Source organism: Anas platyrhynchos, chromosome 6 (assembly GCF_047663525.1).
Source record: "Anas platyrhynchos isolate ZD024472 breed Pekin duck chromosome 6, IASCAAS_PekinDuck_T2T, whole genome shotgun sequence".
In the NCBI taxonomy this organism is placed as follows: domain Eukaryota; kingdom Metazoa; phylum Chordata; class Aves; order Anseriformes; family Anatidae; genus Anas; species Anas platyrhynchos.
Window position 1 is genome coordinate 30,771,826 of NC_092592.1, and position 15,051 is coordinate 30,786,876.

The 15,051-nt window shown below is 42.6% G+C and overlaps 1 protein-coding gene across 6 annotated transcripts in view; it reads left to right on the top strand.

Moving 5' to 3' along the window:
• Window positions 1–15,051, top strand: part of ADD3 (adducin 3) — a 98,225-nt gene that overhangs the window by 53,833 nt on the left and 29,341 nt on the right. The window contains exon 3 of one of the 6 annotated variants that reach the window (XM_027460911.3): window positions 141–239. The exons of 4 other annotated variants lie outside the window; for them this stretch is intronic. The gene's annotated coding sequence lies outside the window, so the exon portion shown is untranslated. Of the gene's footprint in view, window positions 1–140; window positions 240–14,560; window positions 14,725–15,051 lie in introns of those variants that run through there. One more of the 6 variants, XM_027460910.3, reaches the window with a different exon arrangement.

The window sequence follows — 15,051 nt, forward strand, 5'->3', positions numbered from 1 at the left end:
CAGTGCTGGAGCTCGAGACATCGTTGCATGAACTTTGTGTAAGAGTGGGTTCATTCAATAAAATATAAAAGGAGCATTTAAAGAGCCTTTTATTCCTGTCATAAAGATGCTTTGTGCTATTGCTGTTGTGTATTTGACAGAACAGTCAGGGATGGATGCTGAAGAAAATTGTCTTGTATTTTGATTACCTTCTATTTCAAGCTTCTGTGATTTTTGTCTTCGGAGTAGCATCATGGCTGGTGAGTTACAATTTTTTGAGTGTTTTGAGTGTGGTTTTCCAGTGCAATTGGTATCTGTGTAGTCCTTAAGTCAGCTGTTCCCTGCTTGCCTCAGTTGTTCTACGTTTGTTTGTTTTGGTTAGTTGGTTTTTGATGAACATGGGATTTAGTTTTGCTTCTGTTTAAGTGGAATAGAGTGCCAGCTTTGAGAGGACTGGCCGCTGGATTTCAAGTGTATGCTGTGACTGTGTCAGGCATAGGACTGATCTTGCTGTGGCACAGTTTCGTAGTTTGCCTTACCGGCCTTACAAATTTCAGTTTTATTTTTATGGAATAAAACAAATATTTCTGTATGGCTGAGCACAAATAGGTAATTTTGATTTAATTCGCAAGATGTGTTTTAATATATATATAATATATGGTTCTAAAATACAGCAGAGTACTGGTCATGCAGCTGCAGCAACTGTTGCACTCTAGTTCCATATCTCGGTTTATTATATCAAAGCAGCTCAGCTTCCGTGAGTATGTGTGCTAATGGGCTTTTATCATGTGTATAAGTAGTAGTAAACAAGATATTCTCCTGTATCAGCCATTGCAGTAAGAGATAGTAGAGTCTTTATTCTTTTGGAAAGCTATAGGAGAATGTGTGAAACAGTGTTCATTAATGTATACTATAATAGTATTAACTGTCTTAGATTATGTCAAGTAGATTTCTTACAATAAGCACATCATGAAGTATGTTCATTTTGCCTATCAAAGTGGATTTTCTGGGTGGGGGGGAGGAAAAGAAAAATCCTCAGGCATTTTGAAACTCGTAAACTTGAGTTGTGGAGAAAAGACAAAGAAAAAACTTCGATTAGATGCTTAAATACGCTTTCAACATCCAGAATTAAGCCTTTTTAATGCAGCTTTGAGATGCGCAGTACTAATCTCAGAGTTTTCTGTGGACATGTAGAGCTTAGCGGAAGCATCGGATGCTCAGCTCTGGCACTATTTTTTTTTTTTTTTTGCATTGTTTCCACATTCTGGCACTCCGCTTCGTTTCCTCGCCTCACTGAGCACTGCGAGGGACATAAATTGACATAACTAGATTTCTCTGACTGGTGCAGGGGAAGCGGCCTGAAAGATAAACTTTAACCTATCATCCTGTCAACAAATTTACATTGTTGTGGGAGTAAGGATTTACGTACTGCATAGTCAAAAATAGTATACAGGGACAATGCATTAAGATTAAATAAACAAAAGTGCGTGTTTGAAGTTGTATTTTTCAGCCTAAAAATGAGTTAAGCATTCCACTATCTGATTTGCTTTTCCATATTTTTGTCAAAAGAAAAGTTCTGAACGTTTTCTCCATCCCGAAGTGAAAAACTCTGAACTACAACAAGAGATGAAAAAATTCATGGGAAAGTTATGAAAGAATTTGATCTGTCACTATGATTTTGTGACAGCCAACCCTTTCTTAGCAGCCTGTGCTGTGTTTTAGGCATGCCACGGTTTACTTGTGCAGTCCTGGGAAATTAATCTCTCATTGAATGCTCTCTTCCTTTATTAAGGCTAATGGGAGTCATGTGTTTATGTCAGCGGGAAAGCAGACCCTTAAAAATCTTTCTGGTAGATTTGGTAGAAACAGAGCTCACGTTCACTATTGCTTTGTTCTGGGCAATCGGAGGTCTCATTAGTGGGATGTTAATTAAGTTCAGTGCACTTCTTTATTGGGCGAGAGGATATGGTTGAAAATATTAAATGAGTGACTTCTCGATTTTATCATTTCCTGTATGGTTGGATTAATTTCTCTGTCCATTGTGTCCTTTCTCCTGTGCTTATATATTGTCTGTAATCACCTCCTGTGCTTAAATATCACCTGCAGCGGCCGTTACCCATAACCCGGTGCTGACATAGGTCGCAGCAGAAGCCAGGCTGGGGGACAATGGGATGGATTGGGGTGGGCCCCAGCAGGTCCCATCCAGCCCCTGCTGAGGAATAAACACGACTTCAAACAAATCCACTGGAAATGGCCCTTGGGTGATAAAGCAGGAGAGCATAGGCCAAGCAGGCGTGCATGCAGAAAGCTCATCCCCAGCACTAAGAGCAATGGGGCAGCTGGGCGGCCTGGCCCCCGCAAAGCCCAGCCCTGGACCCGTGACACACGGTGGGAAGGCTTTCCCCTCCGGAAACACTGCTTTTTGGTGTTTTATCTCGCTGAGGCAACCGCAAGTGAACAATGGGCTGTTAGAGCAGGGGAACAGCGAGAGCTCTGCGGCTAACCCAATATTTACTTTGTTCCGCAGGCGGTGCCGCAGGGAGACGCGGGCCGGGCCGCAGCAGTAACGTGGTAGATGTCCTGCGGGGCCCGAGCCAGTTTGGGGTGTGAGGAGGGAGGGTGGTGGCGGTGTCAGCTCTGGGAGCTTCCTGCCGGGGCTTCCTGTTGTAAAGGGACAAAAATAAACGGAGTAATCAAGGGTGTTGACATAACAAGAGCGTGGTTTTTCTTCCCGGTACAAATTCTGTCATATTCCTTCTGCAGCACTTGCCACAAAGCTATTGCTGCATTGACTGTTGTCATTGGGACTGTAGTAGTGTCTAAAAATGGGTTAATCGCTAAAGTGCCGGTTTACAAACAAAAAGGTGTTTGTTGACCTTTCCTGTTTTATTTGGGATCGGACAGTCAGGCTTTCACCTGGCTGCACAGACTGCAGGCTCGCTGTTCTCCTCAATGTAGCCTTTGGAGCCATTGTCCTGCCTCAGACTGAGCACATCTGTAAGTAATTTGATAAACTACACCGCTGATATCTCAGAGATCAGAGAGTCAAACTTGCTCTGCTGTGAATTTTCTCAGTTTCAGAGAAATGAGAATACAGGGGAATGCTTCAGTCTACAAACAAGGTGCCGTCCAGCTGCAGGCACAGACTGGGTCTCTTGAAGGTGCACTTTTAAGTCACTTGATTAGATGCGCTTTTATCTCAGCGTTGGTTAAAATGTTAAATTGCGGGGGAGATGTATGTTTTGAGGAAGTTCACGAGGGACACAACACTCAGATGTTTTGACAGTAGCTCCTCCTTTATAAAACGGAAACAAGTTTTCTTGATGCCTCAGCCTTCACTCAAACCCACACCCTTAACTACCAAAACCAGAAACCAGTCCTCCTGATGAGTTTCGTACTATCCTGGATAAAATTTTTCTGCCTCTGTTGCAGAAGAAGGAGCCCATGCAGTACATGAGCAGTTCATCTGTCTGGACACGGTCCTGGGCTCCAGGTTGAGCAGGAGGGTTGGACCAGACAGCCTCCAGAGGTCCCTGCCAACCTCAGCCATTCTGTGATTCTGTGTTATGTAGGTCAGTTGGTGTGTCCATTACAAAAAATAACAAGTGATGAAACTTGTTTTCCCTTCTGCACCAGTATACTTGTGGCATCCTGAGATTATTTTTTTAATTTTATTTTCTCAAGATATTTAATAATGAGGAACTGTGGCATTCGCTTTGGGCATTTGCCTACTCATTATGTAAATATATTCCCCTGTGCCCTGACTTGGAGCCTGCTGGAAGCCTCCCAGCCAGTGGCCTGGTTTTACAGCTTTTGGGTTGCATCTGAGGGTCCAGTCCCGGGGACTTGGCCATCAGTTTGATGGGGGCAAAACATGCTCTTGATGCAGGAAGACACATTTAAAAGTTATGATGTACACCTCTTTTTTTTCAGATGGGGAAAAACAAGCTATGGCAGCAGCTGTACCATGTGAGAGAGTGTGTCATGAGCCTGCTGGGCAAAGGCATAGTGAGGGGCATTATTTCACTGGGAGGTTGGCACTGGCCATGGCCCTCCGGAATGGTCACAAAGGATTTTCTGTTCGGCATCTAACGCAGCAAGAACATTCATATGTTTGCAGAGGGTTTCCATGGAAACCGTGTAAACTGTGATGCTAGCACACAGAGGCAAAGGTTATACTATTGTAGAGGCCCTTTTGTATTCTCCTTAATGTTGCAGAGCAGCTATATTTCTTAACTGATACTCTGAGCACACATTTTGTTCAGATTTTTTTTTTGTTGACTGAGCGTTTGTCATAGCTGTACGGAGGAGGTCAGATGAGCTGCAAGAATAACAATGAATATGTTATTTTTTAAAACGTACAATCACTTGAATATATGATTTGATTTGTCTTTTTGTCAGTGATAACGATGCAATTGGAAATGAAAGAACAGGGCATGGAAGAAAAAAAAAAATCCAGCTTTTCTAATACAGTTCCCAGTTCTGTTAAGTGCTTTTTTCGTTCAGGTGGAACAAGCACCCTGAGGTTATTGTTCACTGGCACTTAGGGAATTCTGAATGCTTCTCTCTGAAGTGTGATCCTCTGCTATTTATAGATACCAGTTGTAACACAGTTCAGTATGCTTTGATGGCTCATGCTGTCTTTATACTACATATTTAAATTTTCAAACATATCTATTGCGTTGTTTGCTCACATCTCAGGAAACACTACCACCATGGGCATAAATGCTATTTGTTGTTAAAAGAAATGTGATTATCCTTGTACACGTTGGACTGTCCCTGTCTGCAAAATTGTGCTTTCTATTCTCCTTTATAGGTTTGTTTATAAGTTTGTTGTTTTTTCTTTTTGATTGACCTAAGTTTTGCACTTGTGTTTGGGCTCACACTGCAGGTCAGCGAGAGCTCCAACATACTTGGTGCTCTAAGAAATTGGGGTCTTCTGTGATCACACTGCGTACGTATTCATTCCTGCCATGTAGCTTCTGAACCTGTTGGTTACTTTAAGCCAAACTTGGTACAAGATGGTAGAAAATAATTTTCTAATACATTACAAAAATTGATACCTGTTTAGAAGAGAAGGTTGTAGGATTTTGATGCTTAGATTGCGATGAGGTGCAAGTTGCTCATTCCACCTGATCACAGGTCAGTGACAAAAAAAAACAACAGTCCAGTAAAAGTGGACACAATCAAACTCATGATCAAATTTTCTAAACAAAGAGACAATTTCAATTTAAAGTTTTTTATATTTTATTGCAAAATGCACAAAACCTCTTGGGAGTATACGTAATGCAGTCAAGTAACCTAAAGGCAATGATTGCATTTCCAAACAACATAGTTTTGAGAATGGTCACTATTGTGCTGTCACAATAAATGAGGCAGCACTTGGTAATTACTTTTCCTTGTGTATGTCCCGTACATGGATGAAAATAATACTGTGACAGCTGCCTTAGAGCAGTTACTGTTGTGGGCAGTAGTTTCTGACACAGAGTGAGAGGGTGCAATGTGCTGTTAGCTCAGGAGAGCTGTTGACCTACCTTTGGGCTGTTGGGCATACTGGGCTCCTTGCTGCCCCATCACAGGGTGGATTTGTTCATTTATTTACTTTTTGTTCTCAATTGCATGCTTTGTCATTTTAGGTATCATTTATAATTATTAAAAGCTTTGTATCCAATGTCTCATTAATGTGACAGTTGAGAATAACTTCAAAAAAATAAAAAATAAAAATAAATTCAACCACTTGGAATAGTTCCACCCGTTTTAGTTTTTGAGAAACCACAGGTCTTGTTGCTCAAAATCACCAGATTACAAACACCACTTTCAATGTGACATGAAAACGAACACAGGATACACGTAATGAAAACCTGTCTTCAAGTTTCATATTGTGTAATTGCTCTGAATGAGGGGCAGGGGTTGTGCACCAGGTAGGAGTGTTTTTCATTATGAATCCCGGCTTTCTGAGCTCCAAGCCAGAAGTCACAGGAAACAGTCTGTTCATTCAGCACAAAACTTCGCATACTTTCCTTCACCTCTTTGTAACTGCTCTGCAATGCTAACTCTGATCCATTTTGATCATTTATCACAGAGAGAACATAATGCTGATGAGGCAGGCAGAATTCAAAATCCCATAGCAATGTGCTACAGAACTAAAAAACCTACATTAACTCGCAAATTGTATCTTAAATACTTACTCTAATGCACACTGAAAGTACCACCCAATAATTAAGATGAAAAACAGAAATCCTGCTACATCAATGCCTGAAATAATATAACAGTTTAGCAAGCTAGAAGAATGCGTCTTTATTAAGGGGGGAAAAAAGTCTAAATATTTCCCAATTCCAAAAGAAGCATTCTCTGTTATCCCTCCAGAAGCCTTTGAGACCAGACTAGGGGGACCAGATTCCTCCTCAGCCTCCTCTTTTCCCTTTTTGGAGCAGGCGATGTGTTCTAGCACAGATGCGGTGCTTGCTGCAGAGCCAGAGCCCGCTGGTGTGGTGCCGTCCCACACAGCATTCCTGCATGTCTGTGGATGCTGTCGTGAATGCAGCCTTTGGCAGGCATCTAATCACCTATTATTCAGCACTTTATTAATCAGCTTTCCTGGTATTTTTTTGGCATGGTCATATGTTACTACAGAGGTCCCTAATTCCTTGATGAAAATTAAAGCAGTGTTAGGTTTTTACAGATGTGGAACACAACCCAAAACATAAGTGACCAAGATAACTGAAAGCCATAGAAAAGACGTGATTTACTTTCAGTCTTCCAGCAGATGTAATCTGTGTAGCCTCTGATATTTCTGTGTCATCAATATATTTTTTTATGGCATAAGCTGAAATACCATGTTTACCTGGGATGATTTCCATGAGTTAAGTAGTTTAAAAAAAAAAAAAAAAAGATAAAATTACTGTGTTGTTTTTACAGTAATTTTGATTACATTGTAAATCAGTTGCTTTTGATTCATGACGATATAACTGAGAGAAGTATTTGCCCCAACATCTCTCCACACTCAAAGATTCTGAACTCCCAGCCAGGGGGTTACGTGCCTGTTCCTGGCTTTCAGTGCAAATATAAGCAACTTTAATTGCAAACAGGCAAATATCATTTTTAGCAGGTATACAAATGAGCTTAGAAAATTAAAATAAAACAACTTTTATGATACTTTATGAATTTTGTCATAATCTTCGACATAATCTTGAAATCATTGTATCTGACAGATCAATCTAATGTATTTGTTGCTTAAGAATATTCTTAAAATTATAAACAAAGAAAAATAGAAGTAAAAAATGGAAGAGTTGCCTAGGGAAGAAATAGCAGGAGCATCTGCCATGCTGGGTATATGATCAGTTAGAGGCTGCACACGCTGATCCAAAATCATGACCGGGGTCTTAGCAACTGGACACGGGTTGCTGCTGCTGCAGCTCATTCTAGGAGCCTGCCTTGTTTTTTCTCTTACAGAAATTGTAGAAAAGCTTTTCTTCACTTGCATGACAGCGTTTTGGTGGAAGGTACGTGTCCTGTGAAGCTGTTTGCTGGTGCCTCCTGGGCTGTTAGGAAATTCTGTCACCAGTGCCTTTGACTGCCTGACCACTAGACGTGAAAATCAGCCAATTTTATTCACGTTTCATGCAGCTGCTTAGGTGAAAGAGAATATGGTGTAAATCTCCAGCAGGTTTTGATGTCAGGCTGCATTCTAGAAACAACCAGTGCTGATGTTTGCATGTCCCTAGGATTGTGGACAGTATGCAGGGTGCATCCGGGGATACTGGAGTAGTTTGTGGAGCATCTTCTATTTTATCCAGACTTTCAGTGCTTGCAGGTGGTAATGGAGAAGACAGGATGAACGTAGATAATTGCTTGCTTGAACTGGAACGTTGTAGTAGCCTAAGTATGAAGTATTTATACATTCTGTCTTTGACATCTTAACTTTCTTTGCGCTTAGCACTGACTCACCATACCCCTCAGTGTGTGTCCTACTGGGGCGTTTGTCAATAAATCCTCAGCACTTGTTCAGGGGTGTGCTGGCTGCTGCGCTGGGCACATCTGCTTCTCTGCTCAGCGCTGTGGCTACGTCCAAAATGACCATTTGACTTCAGACTGGCTGCCTTGAAATCCAGTTGAGTAATTTTCCATTCCTAAAGGTATATAAGACCTTTGCCTCTCTAAATTCAATTTGCTTTTCTAGTGCTGTTAGCAGAAGGTGCCAGAGACAAGAAACAGGTCAAATGCAGGCCAAGTCAATTGAGATTAATGTGCATATTTATGTAGGTAAGGCTTTGACTGCAGTGGAAACTTCTTGGATTTACTAGTCAAGTATTTTTTAATTATTTTGAAGCAAGCTGAAGACAGTATTAGAAATGTGCGTAAACACAGCAAAAAAGCATTAGTGCACCACCATTAATCTAGGGATTTCCCAGGGAAGGATAATTAAAGCAAGATGCTTTGAACTCTGGTAATTAAGTATAGCTGTCTTTTGAACTTTCATAAAGGAGGTCCTGGCTGCCCTCTGAACCTCCATGTGGCCCTTCTCTGCTCCGTACTTTCCCCTGCCCTCCTCTCCCCAATTATTCTTAGCCCTGATGTGTTCATGTATCTAGTTCAGACCCTTTCTTCGTGGGCAGATGTGCTGGGGTGGCAGTTGGAGAGCTGTGGAGCTGAAATGTGTGAGTTGGGAAGGATCACCTCGAGCCAGCCTAGAAAATATGAAAAATTGTAGCATAAGGTGTGAGTTTTGAGTTAAGTCCTCTGCAGATGAGAATTTTGCATGTATTTGGCAACCTTAATTAAATGCTGCTTTCTTCTTGTTATGTTTTAACACACATTAGCATTTAATTTATGGTTGCAAATGGACCAAGAAGGGGAAAATTTGTCCAATATGTTGAGGCAAAACTTATTCCAGTAATGAAAAGAAAAGCAAGATCCTTCTGAGACTGAATGGAGTGAGAAAAGGCACTGTCAGCATGATTTGGAAATAGTGTGCTACGGGGTTTGGGTTGTTTTTGTTTTGTTTTCTCCGTGCCATCCAGTGGATGATATAGGCTGTTAAAGTCCTACTAACAGTACCTCCTCTACACCTCAGTTGACAGATGTCTTTGGGTGAGCTTTTACTGGAGTAAATCTCTCGCTTTATTCTCAAGATGCCTGCTTTTCTTTTTCCATTCTTCTCCCAGCTGGTCAGTGGCAACGTGCCTGCTGCACGGTCAGGCCTGGCGTTGGGGCCATCGTTTGTTTTAAACTGTCATTGATTCCCAAAATTCCTATTTTTAAATTATAATTAAAAATCTGATCATTCCCTCTATACCTGTTTGTCACACATGAAATAAGCATATGCAGTTGTGTTATCTAAAACACACTTAATTTTTGGCTATTACTATCGTGAAACAGCTTTTCTAAGTGACGTTGTTTTCTGTTTAACATGAAATATCTGTATGGGTCAGTAAAGTGTCAAAATTCCTTTTTTTGAGGAGTTAGTCAACTTTTACATGGCTAAGCTGGGATCAGTGAATTATTATGGATTATGTTGCTGCTGCATATTTAAAATTTATAGTAGAGTGATTCAGAGATCCTGAGGTGAACTTGGGGGAATCACGCAGGGCGTGGTGCATCACATAAATAAAGATACAATTTGTCCTGAGGACTTCATGATCGAAGGCCTGGCACAATTTCATCTTTTCTTCACCTCTCCGATTACAAATGTCCCCGCTGGGATCAGCTGTTGGCCGGGTTTCTCCTTCCTCGCCGAGGAGTTTGGAGGGCGTTGAGCTGCAGCGCGGTGTGCTCAGTCCGTGGCCCTCGGGTCCTCGCCGAGCTGCTGCGGGGAAAGGTCAGGACTTGGTGTGAAGAGGAGGAATCCAGAGGTTTGGGCTATAAAAAGGTCTGGCTGCGTGATGCCATACCCAGGATGGGCTGTTGGGGTAAACACGTGTGAAATCCAGCAGTTGCTGCGTGTCCATCATCTGGGTTGCCCACCGTCACAGCCTCCGACCTCCGTCTGGGCCCGGGAGGCAGCTGCTTTGGCCGTGACACTTCTCAGGATAATCGAACTGTCATAAATCAAGGCTTCTGATGTGCCCTGGGATCGATAAGATTCCTCTCTGCTATCTGATGTCACATGTTGTACCAGCAGAGAACAGGGAGGCCTCTCATGGATTGCCAGAGTAGCCCTTGTGGCTCCAAAAGCTGCTTTCCAGATTGGGATTAAAATAAAAAAAAATCTGCATCAAACTTTGTTCTTCCGTCCGTAACACTGCGTAGGTCTGCGTGAAGAGTGAAATTGTTTCCTTCCCGCATCAGTGGTGCTCAGAGGAAGCCCCAGAAAAAAGTCACCGGAGGAAGTTGCAAGAGAGGGAGGGGAAGGGTGTTGCAAAACGTGAAAGGTTTCGGCTGCAGTCAGCTTTTCCAATTAAATGTTTGTTTTTGTTTTTCTCACAAATAAGTTTTTAGTTTGAATTGTAGAGGAAGCTAGGTTCTGGTTCTCCCTTTTCCAAAGGATTTAGGGAGGTTTTTCAGCCATTACTTGTGTATGTGTGGGTTATGTGTGCGCGTACTTTCACAGCTTAGTACGGATAAGCACTACCAGAACATAATCTTTTAATTTAGCTCTCTGTTGCCTACTGACCCGTGAAATATTTTAGGTAACTTAACCACAAGTGATTATGTAGATAAGCAGAGATAAGTCTTTAAGAAAAAAATAGCTTTTTATTGTGTTTTAATGTTTTGGAAAATACTGCCCATTTTTTCATTACCCAAGTCCCACCTTTCTTTAAAGCAGTACCAATTCTAAAATGCAGTCTTTTTTTTCCACCTGTGATGTACTTTGTTTCCCTTTGCTGACAGTTGTTTTCGAAACCTGGTTCAGTTTGTAGCATGAATATAAGCTAGGTCATGAGAACCAAAAATTGAAACTGCTTTGGTGCTGCAGTGCTCGTGTTGCCAAGGTTTCATCAGAATCCTTAAAACCAAAAAAGCAAAGCAATCACTCTTATTGAAAATAGGTATTTCTGTCTTCTGTCTGTGTTTATATTTTAAAATTAAATGGAAATGAACACTTGGGGTTAAAGCTCCGTGACATTACTCTGAGGGGGTTTTTGTCCCCTGAGGCAAGGAAGGTCAAACGCCAGTAATGTGATCTCTGCTCTGTAGGTTGACTTGTATCTGTGCTGGTGCTCTGAAGTGCTAGCTAGCCTTGGGAGTGGATAAAGGGAGGAAGGCTTTAACACCCAACTAATAAGTACTGAGATTCTTTGTAATATGTAAATATTTGCTAATCTTATTTATGACTTACTGTGGTAGGGGCGTTGTTAATATGACTGATTAAATGGGGATGAGCAGTTCATTCTTCGGGATGCGTAAGCTCCGAGGTGGCATCGGGAGAGGGCTCGTGCTTCTGTCTCCATCTGGAAACCACTGCTGCTGCTGGCATCGCTGCTCTGTCTGCAGCTCTGCGGGGGGCCCTCTGCCTGCTGATCCTCTGTAGCAGCCCTCGACGCCACGAGGAAACGTGTTATTAGAAAGCGTGCAAATCAATGGGCTGGAAGTCTGCCCTGCTGCTGTGGTCCTCGCCCAGTCCTCTTGGGCAGCGGGGCTGGGAGGATGCTTTCTGTGAGCAGTGGTTGGATCAAAGTGGGGACAAGCAGAAAAACGTACATGTAGAAGAGGGAGGAGAAACTAACCTCAGTTCCATCCTTGTTGTTCAGTGCTGCTGTGCTTTGTGAGAGCAGATTTTTGCATCTGCCATAGGGAGAGGTCTTTCCCCTGGCAGCTCTTGTAGGTCTCCTTCCCTGTGCCGCAGTGAGGACACCTCTCCAGGAGAGCTACCTTGCCATGCCATAAAAACAGGTGGTTTGAGCTCGGTATTCAGGTGTTTTTTGGGCGAACCCTTATATCAGTGTAGGGAATTTTGATACTAACACAGAAAAACAACATAAACCAAGACAGACTTGAGCACTCGTTGCAGAGTTCAGTTTTACTGGGCTTTTTGTGAACTTTATAGTGTAGAAGGTGGAAGAGAAACAGAGGAGAAGTGGGTGTGAGGTAGGACTGACATGCTTTTCAAGTCTAGTAAGTACAGAAGCTAATTACAGCTTAACAAATGGTTTAATTTATTAGCCAGTCTGGTGCTTTTACTCAGTTTCAGGAGGTGATTTTTTAAATTGCCTCAGAAATAGCCTGCATGCACAGACTCCACACCATTTTGTAGGATCAGTCACCCTGTGTACCCAGGCAGAGGCGGCAGCTCTCAGGCACTCCAAGTGCGCTTCAATGTCATTTCTAAATATATGCATGTATCTGCATATGCAAATGAGACTTACATCCAAGCAAAACGTAACTCACCTCTAAATTAAAACTCCGTCTGGTGAATTGCAGTGTACTGCGTACTTATTAAAAATAAGCAACTACAAAAGAAATAGGAATAGCAAAAGAAAATTTGCTTTTAAAGGAACAGGTATGGGGACAGGGAAACAACGAACCGACTTGGCATCTATGGTGACTGACCTTCTCTTAAAGTGAGGTTTTAGGGACACAATTTGTGCGTGTGTGTGTAAAGAGCGGTGTAATCTCAGTGCTCCTGCTGCCTGCACAGCCATAGCACCGTGCTGGTGCAAGCAAACAAGCGGATAGAGCGAGGCAGGGAAGCCCCACAGTGTGGGAGCACACTTCTCCAGAGCTGTTGGTGCTCTTTGTAGTCCTGCCACTCAGAACAGGAGCTCACCCACAGGCTCTCCATCGTTAAAAGCTGTCGCACAGCAGTGAAAGGATACCCGAATGTGTATGACTAAAGCAGTATGTGCAAGGTTAAGTACAAAAGTTCAGTTCTGAGACTTAACACATGCAAGTAGCATTTATGGCCATGTGGTAGAGCATATTGTATGCATCAAACCCTCATCCTAGGCTTTTTTTTTTTTTTCTTTTTCTTTCCTCACTCCAGCTTGTGCTGCAATATACTGGCAGGCCAACACAGCGAGCACGGCGGTGCAGCCTGCGGCAGGGCAGTGCTGCTGCTGGGGCATGGGTGGGCACACAGTAGGCGACCTTCCCCATCCCACCAAGGGTCATGTCCTTGGGTGAAGGTGCCATCCTCGTGTTTTGGGTGGGTATCAGCAGCCCATGATGCCGTCTCACTTTTCAGCAGTGGAGGAGAAGCTGGCTGTGGTTCAGCTCCAGCTTGCACTGAGCAAAGCATGAGTTGAGCTGCTTGCATATTCATGTTGACTTCAGTGTTGCACCATATGAGCGTGCAAAAATGATGCTTTAGCTTTAGTGCAGAAACAAAACATGGGTTCAGATACACTCAGGTTCATACATCTCAGGAAAAATATCCTGCCGCCACGGAGTCTGCCTAATGTGGTGTCTGAAAGGAGATGATGACTATTTCATTAGCTTACTCTGTTCAAAAGCAGAAAGACTTAAATTAAGTGCATGGCAGTGGATTTGCATAGTTGGTTTCTAACCAGTTTGGGCTGCAGTATGACGGATCACTGTGCCTGCCCTGTGCTAGCAAGACCAGTGTGAGGCAGCCCTGTATTGTCACCAGCTCCACACAAGAACAACGTAGATAGCTGTGCAGTGAGCCGGGGGGCTGATATGGCCAAAAGTAACAGCCATTTAAAAACAAAAGCTCAAACTGAAAAAAATAAACCAAAACACAAAATCAGCAGACGAGTAGTTTCTCCTACCCATCCCGCTTCACAAGATGGCATGAAGGTGAAGAGGTGACAGAGGCAGAAGGACTGGATGGCTGGGAGGGTTGGCGGGAGGTGTGACTGCTTTTTTTTTTTTCCCCTAATGCAAATACTACCTTGTGTCAGTGTGAGGGTGTGATTGGGCCGTTTGACTTCCTTGAGTGCCTGTGTACAAAATCTGTATATTAGTAAAATCAATTAGTTTTGAAGAAATGCTAACTACCTAGTCTAGTACGAGTATTTTCAGTTCCACAAGTTACGTTTAGAAGATGCTAGTGTATGAATGCACATCGTATTCCTCTTACCAATGTGTAAAGTGAGACTGATAAATGAAATCCAAGCTGCTTGTAACGTAAGAGGTAATGTAATCTGTCAACTTATTGTCAGATATTCATGGCATTTGATGTCCTGATCAAAAGAACATAAAAAAAAGAGAGAAAATAAATGAGTTTTGAGCTGTTATCCAAGTATTTTCTTGTCCTAGAACAGATGTGATTGTTCAATAATATATCACTACTAAAATTTATAGAGGAGAGGATTGCTAGCTGAATTCCTAATGCTAAAAGATAGCGACGGTGACCTTAGTGTCGGTCCATATTCCCCTACCTATTTTCCTGTCCTTCTTAACCATTCTTTCATATTCCTTAAGCGTGTTTCCTTCTGCCATCTCGCCTGTGTAGCCGACAGCGTTGGCGAGAGCCAAGTCTTTGATTCAGACTGGAACCTGCCTGTTTCACAGGGAGGCTGGAACCGAGATCAAGAGACATCCAGCTTGCTTCCAACAAGTCTCCTGGCAGACAAGATACCGGAGGGGGGGAAGAAAGAGCAGACTGTTCCTTAAAAGCAAGCAGGCGAGAAATAGCAAGAGCAGAATAACACAATGTGCTCCTTAAAAGTGCTCGGATGCGGTCTCGTCTAGCTTGAGAGCTCAGACCCGAAATCAGCCGTAGTGGCTAATTATGCAGTGCACACACTGCTGGTTTACGGTGCTGGAAACTCTAACAGATGGATTGCACTGCTAGAGAAAGTGGGGATGGCTGAAACCCGCCATAAAAAGTCAGAATAAAAGGTAGGTTAACGAGTTGTTGCTAGGCGATCTAATCATTTGGTCCCTTTTCCATTGCTGAATTTCTCTTATGGTGGTATTTGTTCTTATGTGTGCTCTGTACGTTGTGAAGGATACATTAAGTCAGTGCTTTCTGGGGTGTTCTTTGGCAAGAATTTTTCCTTGTCTTTGGTTCCTTTCTTGCTCTTGGTTTTTTGTTGTGTTTTTTTTTCCCCTTCAGTACTCTGTGTTTCTCTGACCTCATTATTATTTTTGAGCTGCTTCTGTGATTTGACATTGAAAACAGTTATTCCAGCAAAAGCAGCACAGCGTGTTACTCAGGCATTACAA